Source organism: Leopardus geoffroyi, chromosome A2, assembly GCF_018350155.1.
Source record: "Leopardus geoffroyi isolate Oge1 chromosome A2, O.geoffroyi_Oge1_pat1.0, whole genome shotgun sequence".
Lineage (NCBI taxonomy): Eukaryota > Metazoa > Chordata > Mammalia > Carnivora > Felidae > Leopardus > Leopardus geoffroyi.
The window spans coordinates 18,552,177-18,564,832 of record NC_059331.1 but is presented as its reverse complement, the minus strand read 5'-3'; positions in this window follow the sequence as shown (position 1 = coordinate 18,564,832).

Below are 12,656 nucleotides of genomic sequence, written 5' to 3'. Positions count from 1 at the left end.
CCCCAGACCTGACAGTCACTGGACCTGAATAATTACTGGATGGGTTGGGATGGGACTCATGGTGAGCTCTGCTCCATTTCGCTACCAAACCGTAGTCAGGATATGTCCATTCCCTCCTGGGCCTGTGTCCAGGCTGGAATTCCAAGCCTACACTTTTGTCAGAGAGCACATTCTGAACACAGAACTGGCTGCTGCCTGCCGGGGGGTCCTCCCTGCATCCAGGAAAGTCTGGGTCTCCCCTGTTTTCTCCTCCTTAAGGAGTGTCTAGGAAAAATAAATCTCAGAGAGCTGAAAGGAAGGTCTCATCTCTGAAATACACATACCTGTCTGATTTTTTTTAAGATTTTTTAAAAATAATATTTATTTCTGAGAGAGAGAGGGAGAGCAGGGCAGGGGCAGAGAGAGAGAGAGGGAGACACAGAATCTGAAGCAGAGGGCATCTGGGTGGCTCAGTCAGTTAAGTGTCCGACTTCAGCTGAGGTCATGATCTCGTGGTTTGTGAGTTCGAGCCTCACATTGAGCTCTATGCTGACAGCTCAGAGCCTGGAACCTGCTTCATTTCTCTCTCTCTCTCTCTCTCTCTCTCTGTTTCTCTCTTAAAAATAAACATTTAAAAACATTAAATAAAAATAAAAATAAAAAATAAATAAAAGAATCTGAAGCTGGCTCCAGGCTCTGAGCTGTCAGCACAGAGCCCTACCCAGGGCTGGAACCCACAAACCACAAGATCATGACCTGAGCCAAAGTCGGATGGTCAACCCACTGAGCCACCCAGGCGCCCCAAGTTTTTGTGTTTTTTTTAAGTAATTTCTGTATCCAAAGTGGGGCTCGAACTCACAACCCCAGGATCAAGAGTCTCATGTTCTACCAACTGTGCCAGCCAAGCGCCCCTGTGATTCTTTATACTTAAATGCATAAGCTCCAAACCTCATTCACATAGATTAGAAAAGGAACTAAAACCCAGGGAAAAGGCCCCAAAACCATCCTTTACATGTTAAAACTAAAAAATTAGTGGCCTCTCAAAGCCAAATTTAAAATTCTGCTGCTTTGAAAAGGCTAACAATGTGGAAAGTTATTGGGTTTCTAAATAAAATACATTCTTTCGTTCACTCCTTCATTTTACCAAGTCTCCACACTCACCCCTCCCCTCCTCCAACATACACCAGGCACTGCTTTGTAGCCCTAGGTTCTGCTGGGTATTTTAGTGCCCACTGTATAGGTATATGTTATGTTTTTCCAAAGCAAAAGACAGCAGTGAGTGCTGACCTCCTGAGGCACCGCCCTCCTACCATCTGCAGGGAAACTGCTGGCCATTCTAGTCCTCACTGATCATCCATGGCTGCCAGAGTAACTCCACTTCTTCCCTTTTGGCCCTGATCTTCCTAAATGAAACACCAGGCCTTATTCTGGCCTCCAGAGTGCCAGTGCCCCATGCCTAAGCACCCCCCAGATTTCTGACCAAGGAAGGGACCTCAACCAATTGGTGCCAGAAGGTGGATTAAGACTTTCCTAGTCCTGGAAGGATGGCGCAACAACCAGAGTGTGCCTGAAGCCCTCACAACCAAATTCTTTCCAATCTTTGCCTCTCTAAGTGTGGGGTTCAGTTAGAGACACTGACCCTAATGCTCTCCCCCTTCCGTAGCCCTCCAGTCCTGGCACATCTCACAGGTTTTCCTCCCTCTAGCCTCTAAACTCTGGGCCTCACCGCTAGCTTTCTTCATTTTTGTCTAGAGTTGGAGTGCTCCCCAACCCCCTGTTCCTTCAGGCTCTAGAAAGCAGGCGTCCTGGCTGGCCAGAGTTGACTAGCCTTTTGGGGCCTAACTAGCCCCAGCTAGAGCCCAATCAGCATCCTCTCACCCCCAAAGGCCATAAGGAAGTAAAGAGGGAAGTAGACAGCTATCTTCATGAGCCCCTAGGTTAAGTGGGGGCTGTAAAGTCAAAGCCTGTTACTCTCTGTAGTCCTGAGAGTCTCAAAGCCTTTCCCCTCCCAGGGAAAAGTGCATAACCCACCCTAGGGCTCAGCACAAGGTCCCCAGTGACTCACTCTTGGGTGCTATTCTGGAATCCCAGGAAGGCCTAGGCCACCCTAGGTCAGGCTTGGTGCTCGCAGCCAGTTTGAGGGCATGGCCAAAAGTGAGGCCCAGAGAACACCCAAGAACAGCTGTCCAAGAAGCCCATGTGGTATGGGCTGGGGGGGGGATTGATCAAGATGCTGAGAATGGGGCTCTTCAGACCTGACAGCTCAACTCTCCTGGCCCTTCAGCCTCCAGTGCTTCCTCCACTTAGACTCTAAGCCAGAGTCTCCAAAAAAATTATCTGATTAAGGTTTGTCTCTCCCACTGGAGTATGAGCCCTTGAGGCCAGAGACCAACCTGCTTGGCCCTACATTGCAACCATTACCTAACAGCCCGCATTTACTACAGACTCAATTTCTGGTTGGGAAGAAAATCCGGAGATGTTGCTTTCCTCACTTCCTGTCTGGTAGTCATCACCAAGGGTCCAAACCCTGTGTAAAGCCCAAGGAAGATGTCCCAGTGTTTACCTGGGGCCAATATGATCTTACCTAAAGCCTTGATTCTAGCTCAGACAAAACCCAATAGACATCAACACGGACCAAACTTTCTTTTGGTCCTAGGATTCCAGGACTTTTATTCTGGCTTGTTGCCAAGGAACTGAAGGCTAAGGGCTGGTGCCCAGCTTCAGACTCTTCCAGAGGGAGGGAGGCTCCTGCTCCTGATACTCCCCCAGACCCAGTGAAGAGGGGCAAGGGACAGAGCTGGCTGAGGATGGAGGCTCCTGACCCAAATGCTCAAGCAGGGCCAGCCAAGTCAGAGCAAGGGAGGGATCCCTTTTGTCTGGATTTAACAGAAGGCAGATTGTCTAGCAGCTCTGGAAGAAAGAAAGGGCTGATAAGTTCATCCGGGAGAAAATGCCAGTAGGAGTGTTTGCTGGCCACCACCAGCCTTCCCAGGAGCCAGTTCCTCTCTTGCAGGGCCCTCCACTCCAGCACTTCCACCAGACCCTTTTATACCTGACTGGCACAGGGCCTTCCTCCAGTCATCCAGGTGGCAGCTTCCACACCTGGCCTTCCACAAATAAACATCCTATGGGGACACAAACCCCACAGCAAGAATGTGTGTTGAGTGAATGAATAAAATCGCCTCTTCCTCCTGGGTGGACACACATGTCTCAGCTACATCCCACTCCCTGCTGGCTCTGAAATAAGACAATCCTCCAAGGCTGACTTTGGGCAACAGTTCCCAAAACACTGGGCTTATGGCCTTGAACACTGGGCTAACACCAGATTAGGTCTGGTCTGGCTAGGCAGCCAGTGGAAGCAAGCAAACTGAAGGTCTTATTTGTTAATTCTCTTCAGTCACTGACCAGCTAGCTCCCAGTTGTTGGGGAAGCTACTGATAAGATACTGTTCTGGTTCAGCCAGGTTGACATTCCCTTCTCTGCTCTCAGCCATGTGTCCAGATCTGGCTCAGGGCTCTGCCACTGGCTCCCCCAGGACAGGAACACCTCTTCCACTCAGAGCTGGCCTAAGATCTGGGCCTGTTTCTCTCATCAGCCTGGGCTCCCCTTAGTGGCCCCTATTCAAGAGACATTAATGGGCTACCCAACATCACTGATTCTCGTTCTGGTATTATGGCTGTTAGGTATGCCCTTGAAACACTGGAAAGTGTTGGACCCAAGTAGACAGTCTTTGCTTTAGGCTGAGTTCTGACAGAGACAGCCAGGGCCTCTAGGAGCCCCAACTGTGGTCTGGGGAATCCCCAACATTTCTGGAAAGAATGAGAAGGATTCCTGTGGCCAATTTGAGGGAAGCTAATAAAAGGATAAAGAGTGAACATTAGCTCCTCAGCCAAACTTCGCATTGTGTCCATATGAAGCATAAGTTCTTGCTGGGCCCCAGAGCTAAGTTCACTGTGTGATCTTATATAAGTCACTTGCCTTTTCTGAGCCTTTTGGTCATCCCATCATCAAGTGACCCCATGTGTGGACTTTAGACCTGCTTGCTCACTGAAAGTGACAGAAGATCCCTTTATGTGGCTGAGTCAGGGCCAAGATGAAACACCCATCCATGTGTTGTCAGTCCACAGATCTTTATGGAGTCTATTGTATGCTGAGAACACAACCAGGGTTGAGAGGAACAAGCACTGCTGTTGTGGAGCCCAAACTCTAGTGTAACAGGATGAAGATTAAATTAGTAAGTAAATGAAAATATAATAATCGGGGGATGGGAATGCCAGGATGGGCCAGAGTCTGCTCTGTGGTCCAGCGCACCAGGGAAGTGAATCCTGCAGGAGGTGGATGAGGGAGCTCTAGGGTTTTCTAGGGAAGGAATAGAACAAGCCTAGGGAATGGCCATGGTAAAGGCAGAGGAAGAAGTGGCCAGGCAGGTCTGAGAACCTTGGAGGTAGCCATGGTCTGAGCAGTGAATGGAACAGTGAACAAAGGACAAAGAACAAGTGGTGGGACGGTAGGCGCCAGAGCTGGATTTAACCAGGTTGGGCTTTGCCAGGAGTATAGGATCCCAGGAGCAAGGGACATGGAAGCTGAAGGGTGGGAGCAAGAAGGAGGGGAGCGGGGATGGTGCCCTCAGGCCTCCTGGAAGGAATGTGGCAGGGTGAGGAATGGGGGGGCAATGGCTTGGCCCCAGCCCCCAGAGCCCCGCCTGTCCCTGGAAGGTGGGGAAAGAGAGGTGAGGGAGCAGGCAGGGGTAGGGGCAGAAAAGGGGACTTGTGGGGGAGGGACACCAGGCGCCACAGAAGTCAAGTCTGAACAAGCATTTAGAGAGAACATTTCTCACTTTCCCTGCCTCCACCTTCTCGGGGAATGCAGAGAGGTGACACTCCTCCTTCCAGCTTCAGAGAAGGAGGAGGGGGAGGGAACAATGTCTGCTCCCTTGGGTTTGGGCAGTTCCTGGTACATGTTGCAGGTCAGAGCTTTAGAGAGACCCTGCAGAGCCCCCCTGCAGAACAGAGCCTACTACCAACTCCTGGTTGGAGGGAAGTCCATGGGCTGGGCCAAGGTGGAGGTGGGAGAGAGTAGAAGAGGGGATGAGGGTGAGCAGGAAGTGAGGAGTATAGGGGGAAGGTCCCGCCACACAGGACAGGTTCCAGGGCAGTTTCCCACCCAACTCCCCTGGGATGCTGCCAGACACAGGTACAAAGAAGGCACTGGGGACTGGTAGGGTATCATCTGGCAGGCAAGGGAGGCCCTGGTCAGCTGTCCCATCCATCTCCCTCCTGCTCTCTGCTCAAGGCCAGTGACCTTCAAAGGTCCATCTCTGCTGTTGCCATTTACCCAAACTGGACTGAGGTCCTGGCTGGGGTCACCCATGAATGCGCAGGAGAGGGTCTATGTCCATCAGCAGGGATCAGTAGGCTGAACCTGACAAGGGACCCCAGAGACCAGGAAGGCCTGCAGTGGGAAGCACTGGAGGCTGGGCTCAGCATGGGCCCTTGAGGTAAGAGATACCCCAGCTTAAAATCAGAGCTCTGGGTATGGGCATGGCTTGTTGCAAGCATGGTGATGGCTCTCTGCAGAGGCATTGACATGTCCCATATAAAGACCCATTCATGACAGGTAGAGAGTTTCCTCAGAGGTGAAAAGAAACATTCATTAAAAAAAAAAAAAAAAGAGGGGCGCCTGGGTGGCACAGTCGGTTAAGCGTCCGACTTCAGCCAGGTCACGATCTCGCGGTCCGTGGGTTCGAGCCCCGTGTCGGGCTCTGGGCTGATGGCTCAGAGCCTGGAGCCTGTTTCCGATTCTGTGTCTCCCTCTCTCTCTGCCCCTCCCCCGTTCATGCTCTGTCTCTCTCTGTCCCAAAAATAAATAAATGTTGAAAAAAAAAAATTAAAAAAAAAAAAAAAGAAAGAAAGAAAACATTTCATCTGTCTCCCCCATCCCATCTCCATGCCCCCAGGCACATAAGTGATTGTGGCAGCTGGTATAATACAAAGGTGAGGACTTGAGGGTAGAGGGAAGGCTGCTCTGGACAGGGATATCCTGGGCCTCAGAGCCAGGGCCCAGCAGCTGCTCATGCCATGTTGGAGGGGCCCCAAAAAGAAGGCTGGCCTCAGCTGACCCCCTACCCTCCTTCTGCCTGAAACTTCCTGGTACTCTGCTGCCTGGGACCCTTGGTAATTAGTTCAATGTCAGTGGCCCTGGTGTTGAGGTGGGCCAAAAAGGGGGCCTCTTTACAGGCCTCTTTACTGCACCCACAAACACTGGGACCAATCCCACCCCCCAGTGAGTCCCCTCAGCTCACAGGAGGCAGGTAACTTCAGGCCTCCTTGCTTTTAAGGTGCGTGGGTACTAGTGGGCAGCCCAGACTTGAGGCCCTGAGGGCTGGGTGCACCCAGGCAGGGGCACTGGGGCCTGCCTCTGACTGGTCACTTGGGCAAACCCCTTTCCCTCTCCAGACCTTTTCCCTTTCTGATCCTTGTGAACCAAAGTTTAACAAAAGGCCCATGGTTGTTTCCTTTCCTTCCTAGAAGGGCCCAGGATATGGGTGCATATGAGGAGCTGAGGCGGGGAGGAGAGGGAAAAAGCAACCCGGGGACTAGTGTGGGCTAGGGTTCCAGAGGGGTCCTGAGGAAGGCAATGCAACCTAGGAGGATGGTCTTGGGGGAAACCTATAGAAGGGGTAGGAGAGCACTTGGCTCCCTCCCTAGCTCCCGTCCGTAACCCAGCATTTCCTTCCCTGTAGATTTCCAGTCTCATCTGAATGCAAAGGAGCAAGCAGATGCTCCCTTCCCCCAATCCCATCCCCATCCCCCATCTCTTCACTGGCTGCCATTCTCCATTCCCATGGCCCAGAAACCAGGGAGCTTCTTCACCTGCTGCTGCCCTGGCTCCCTCCCTCTTCTGGGCCTGCAGCTGTTCCCTGACAGCTGGACTACTGCAAGGCACTGCCACAGTCTGAATTGCCAGGATCACCTCCTCCTCCCCTGTCTTGATGGCCCTGCAGGCCCACCCACAGCCCTGTCTTTCAGATGTCAGTGACCTCTAGTCCTAGAGATCCACCACAGCTGTGGGCCACCTGCACCTTTGCAAGAAGCAACAGCTGCCATTTCTCCCAGGCTCCTCCAGAGCCAAGATCCCCTGGCCTCCTGTCAGCCTGAGGGTGAGGCGCCAGCACCTATCCCACACGTCCCCTTTGTCTTCTTGGGCCTTGGTCTTCCCATAGAACAATGGGAGGGGGCTGCAGGGAGGAAGGGCTGTGGGACTTTGTCCTCTGCTAGAGGCTGCTTTCAGCACCACCTGTTAACCCAGTCCTCATGTTGGAGCAGCCAGAGCAAACCTCAAAACCCAAATCTACCTGTCCTACTCAGGGCTCTCTGCCTGACTTTCTGCTGCTGGAGGATAGGGACTCCTCACTACCCTCTCACCTGCCCAGCTTTTGGCCCCTCCCCGTCAAAACTTTACCCACCCCCCCCCCCCACCTCTCCACCCTACATCCTCCCCATATATCCCATCTCCACTTCCATTTCTCTTAATACCTACCCCCCCCATGTTTTTTTGTTACTCCAGGTTTGTTTTTTGTTTTGTTTTTTTTTTTTAGTAGACTCTAGACCCAATGTGGGGCTTGAACTCAAGACCCACCTTGAAATCAAGAGTCACATGCTCTATCTACTGAGCCAGTCAGACAGGCACCCCTACCCCAGTTTATTCTTTGCACATGACTCAGGTCACGTGGAGCCTCTTTCAGTTGCTACAAACATGCCAGGCATCTGTCAGCTCCTCTCAAGCCCTCCTACATGCACCACTTCTGCCCACAGCATTCTTTTCCCACTTGGCCTACCTCATTCCTGCTCATCCCCTGTCTCAGTGTCTGGCCTGGACAAGTGTCCTTGCTCTGGATACCTGCTGAGCCCACCATATTATTATATCAGATTTAAAGTTTATCACTAGCAGGGGCGCCTGGGTGGCTCAGTCCATTAAACATCCAATTCCTGGGCTCCTGAGGGGCTCTGTCAGTTAGGCATCCGACTCTTGGTTTCAGCTCAGGTCACGATCTCACAACTCACGAATTCAAGCCCACATAGGGCTCTTGATGACAGCGCAGAGCCTACTTGCCATTCTCTGTCTCCCTCTCTCTCTCTCCCTTCTGGTGCTCTCTCTCTCTGTGTCTCTCTCAAAAATAAAAATAAACTTCTAAAAGCATCCAACTCCTGATCTCAACTTAGGTCTTTTTTTTTTTTTTTTTTAGTCACTCTTTTATTTCTTTATCTTTTTTTTTTAATTTTTTTTTAACATTTATTCATATTTGAGAGACAGAGACAGAGCATGGCGGGGAAGGGGCAGAGAGGGGGAGACACAGAATCTGAAACAGGCTCTAGGCTCTGAGCTGTCAGCACAGAGCCCGACGTGGGGCTCGAACTCACAGACTGTGAGATCATGACCTGAACTGAAGTCGGATGCTCAACCGACTGAGCCACCCAGGCGCCCCTCTTTATGTTAATTTTACAGATAGCGAGCATGTGTGAGCACTGGTCTTGATCTCAGGGTCATGAGTTTGGGCCCTGCGTTGGGCCCCACGTTGGGCCCCACATTGGGCATGAAGCCTACTTAAAAGAATAAAATTTTTAAAAAATAAAGTTTATCCCTAGCACAGACTGGACAATCTGTGTCTGTCTACTCCCTCCCTCCATCATGGGAACTTCTATCATTTGAGACACGGCCGGGCACTTAGAATGTACCTAATAAAATTGGAATGAATGGACATTTGATTAAAAATGAGGCCTCCTGGAGCTTTCTGCAGAGACCTCCCAGAGAATCCAATTGGCATTTTGGAGTCCAAACTCCAGAGCCAGTATAACTTCAGGATTCCCAGCTACCTGCAGAATAAATTTAAGCCCCACTCTATACCAACCTGGGCAATAGGGACCTGCCTCATCCCCTTTCCTCAACTCCCTGCAGAGTACCACCTGTGAGGGCCCCTCTTCCTCCACCTACCCAAGTCCTGCTTATCCTACTCAAGAACAACACCAACAAGGCTTCCCAGCATCTGACTTCTCGTTGTCTCTATGAGACCCCAAGCTCCTAGAGGGTTAAGATGGACTTTGATAATAACATCTACCATCATTGAGCTCTGTCCTGCACCCCTGGACACACAAAATCTCTCTGTACCTCCTAATAACCGTCCATGGCAGTTTTTGGCCCCAGGTTGCTGATGAGGAAACTGAGGCCCAAGATTTAAGTCACTTACCAGAGGTTACACAGTAAGTGCCCAAGCTATGGATCTGTGTTCACCTTTATAGCCTTCACTGTGCCTGGCCCAGGGATGAGGACTCCACTGATGTTTGCCGAATGAGTGAACAAATGGATACAGCTGTATCCAAACTTCAACTAGCTGGACCCATTTACCTCTGGAGCCCAGGACCCAGAGGCCTTGGACTCAGGAGATGGGCCTACAGATTTGGGAGAAACATGGCCAGGCCCCTGTCTTCCTCCCTAGTGCACATGGCCAGTGGCCCCTTGGCCTCACCTTGGTGGGGTCTTGACACTGTTGAGCTATGAGAGTGTCAACACTGAAGAGGTTGGAAGAAAAGGCAGAGGCCTCCAGATCAGCTAGCCCATTTCAAAGAGCAGTGAAAGGGCCTGGGGGCACAGTGATTGGACAGAGGTATTCTCAGGGTAGCCCGATTATAAATTTCTGCAGGATTATCGGGTTATGCAGCTCTGGCATTTAATCTAAACTCACTTAGTCCTTGATTGTAAAAGGGTAAGGACCTGGGTGGAGGGCAGGGAAGTAACCAAGTCAACACACAAAGCCCTTTACTGAGCATCTACTCTGTCCCCAGAAATGCAATAGAAGACCAAAGGCAGAAAAGTTAGAAGTCACAGCCAGGACAACTAAGAAGTGTGTATTCCCACTCCTTAGTGGGGAAAGCTGCATGCAGGAAACAAGGTGCGTGGAGGGGAGTCAAGCAACCTGCCTGGTCTGAGAAGGCCACCTGGAGCAGGGGTCACTGCAGCTGATTCTTTGGGGAAGGGAGCAGCTGAGTTTCCTGCTGGCTTGGTAAATTCCCGGGAGGGGTTCAACAGTGGCAGAGCCTGTCTAGGCCTGGCCAGATGGACAAGAATGGGGCAAAGGTGACTGCCCAAGCAGGCCCTGACCAGGCATCCTAGACTTTGCTGGAACTTGCCTGGCTCTGAGCAGAATGCTCTGGAATGGGGGTCAAGTAGGGGGAGCTCAGGGAAGGAGATAGGGGAACTAACAAGATAGGCAGCTGGGCAGCCTCCTGCTGGACCTGCATTGCCCAACACTGGGGTCATCTGTCCCAGATTCCTTTCATAATGGGATAAAATGTACCCACAGTGAGGCCTGAAGTGGGGCCTGGTAGAGACCAGTGACTTCAGTGGCAGGACAGCTGGGTCCCAGGAAAGCCAGAGAAGCATACACATTCCTTGGCTTCCTGTCCCCAGCAGCTGCAGGAAGCTGCTCCAAGCTCCCAGCTGTGCCCAGCAACCCCTAAGGACAGGAAAAAGTCTTGTATCTTGCCATCCCTCTGATTGGACACAGATAGAGTCCTGGATGGGGTGACTGAGTACTCAACGGCAGGCCCCAAGGGAGGTGGGGCTGCATGTCAACGTTTGGGGAGGCAGCTTAGGTCTTGTATGGGACAGAGCCTGTGGCAAAGGTCCCCAACCTTCCTTAATTTCATAATCTGAAAAGGCTATTAACACTTTTCCCAATCACTCCCTACACACACAGTCTTGCCTATAATTTAAAAGGATTCTGGGATGCCTGGGTGGCTCTGTTGGTTGAATCTCCAACTCTTGATTTAGGCTCAGGTCATGATCCCAAGGTCACGAGATCTAGCCCAGTGTGGGGCTTCACACTGGACAAGGAGTCTGCTTGGGATTTTCTCTCTGCCTCTGCCCCTCTAATCTACTAACACATTCTCTCTCTTCAAAAATATAGATAGATGATAGATAGATAGATGATAGATAGATAGATAGATAGATAGATAGATAGATCCTAATCAGGCTTGGAGCTTCTGGAGTGTGCTTAATTAAGGTCAGTGAAATTCCAGTCTGTTTCTGCCTCTGCTGGCTGTGAGTCATGGGTCATCTCCAGGCCATCTTGACTTGCACTGCCCTCTAGAGCCTGAGAAGTTGGACTAGGGGAGCTTCTAGGGGCCCATCTGCTCTGCCACCTCCTTGGAGCTATTTCAAGTCATCCTACTGGAGACTATAAAAGAAAGAACATCTTTAAACCCAGCTGAGAATCTAGACCTGCACTCACCAGAGCTGGGCTGTCCCACTCACACTAGGCTTCCCCAGCTTCCCAACAGTATCTATTATCAGCCTACCTTCCTCCCACCCAGATGAGTCTGGCAGTCAATACATGGGCCTCTGGGAGCTTTTGAGGCCTCTCAATCACACATACACTTATCAACACACCTTCTGTTTTTCTTTTCATTTATTGGTTCTAACAGTCATTTGACACATTTACTTAGCACTTGCTACATATCAGGCCTTGGGCTAAGTGTAGCATAAGTCCAAATCATGCCCATAGTTCTGGGTCCTGCCCAAGTCTCATGCCCTCCCAACCTTTGACCTTTGGGGGTGCCCTCCCACCCAGCATAGCCCTCCCAATTGGTTCATCTTGAAACTAAATCCTTCTTCCAATAATTTGGAGCTTTTTGGTAAGCTGCCCAGTGTAGCCACCTCTAAGCAGAGCCTGCCCTTGTTAATCATTTCTTGTTACCTCCTGCTGTCAACCAGCAACTTTGGATGCCTAGTAGGCAGGAAGGGAGGGAAACAACTTCTGTCTGCCCTAGGATCTGGGAGACCTTTAATAAAGTGCCCTGGCTGAATCCTGGAGAGAGTATGCTGGATGTGTTTCTTGCCATTTTGTTCAGAGTACTTACCACTACTAGACATTATATGTAAACTAATTGATTTGTCTTCTCTACTAGAATAAAAACTCCATGCAAACAGAGCCTTTGTTCACTGTGGTATGTCTATTTTAAAGATTCATTAAATAAAAAAAATTCATAAGGTTGAGACCAGATTGTATACACAATGTGGTATCCTTCTGCCAGAATTGAACCCTGGTATGGCGACTCACTCGCTGTGTGGCCTTGGGCAAGTCATTCACCTTCCCACTCAGCTTTCTTACCTGTAATACGAGAGTAATGACTTCTACCTTGAAGAGAAGTGGATTGAGTGAAGAATACAAGTATCAAGAGAACAGTGTCTGGCACATAGTAAATGCTAGATAAGTGCTAGTGGTTATCACTGTTAGTATTCTTTTTTTTTTTTAACTTTTAAAAATGTATTTATTTATTTTGAGAGAGAAAGAGACCACAAATCTCAGCCAACTGAGCCACCCAGGTGCCCTATTGTTACCATTCTTATCCTGCTTTGTTCATTCAGTGTTGCCAGGAACATCCCCCACCTGGATCAGAAACTTGATTGCTATTGGAGACCCACTATGCCATTGGACTGAGGTGCCATTCATTCAATACAAGTTTATACCTACTTACTCTTTCTGGATCCCCAAACATTACAAGCAAAAGCAACTTGTGTATGTGAGAAAGAGAAAGTAGATGTGTGTGTGTGTGTGTGTGTGTGTGTGTGTGTGTGTGTGTGTACGCATGCAGGTGCACACATATACACGGCACAATCTT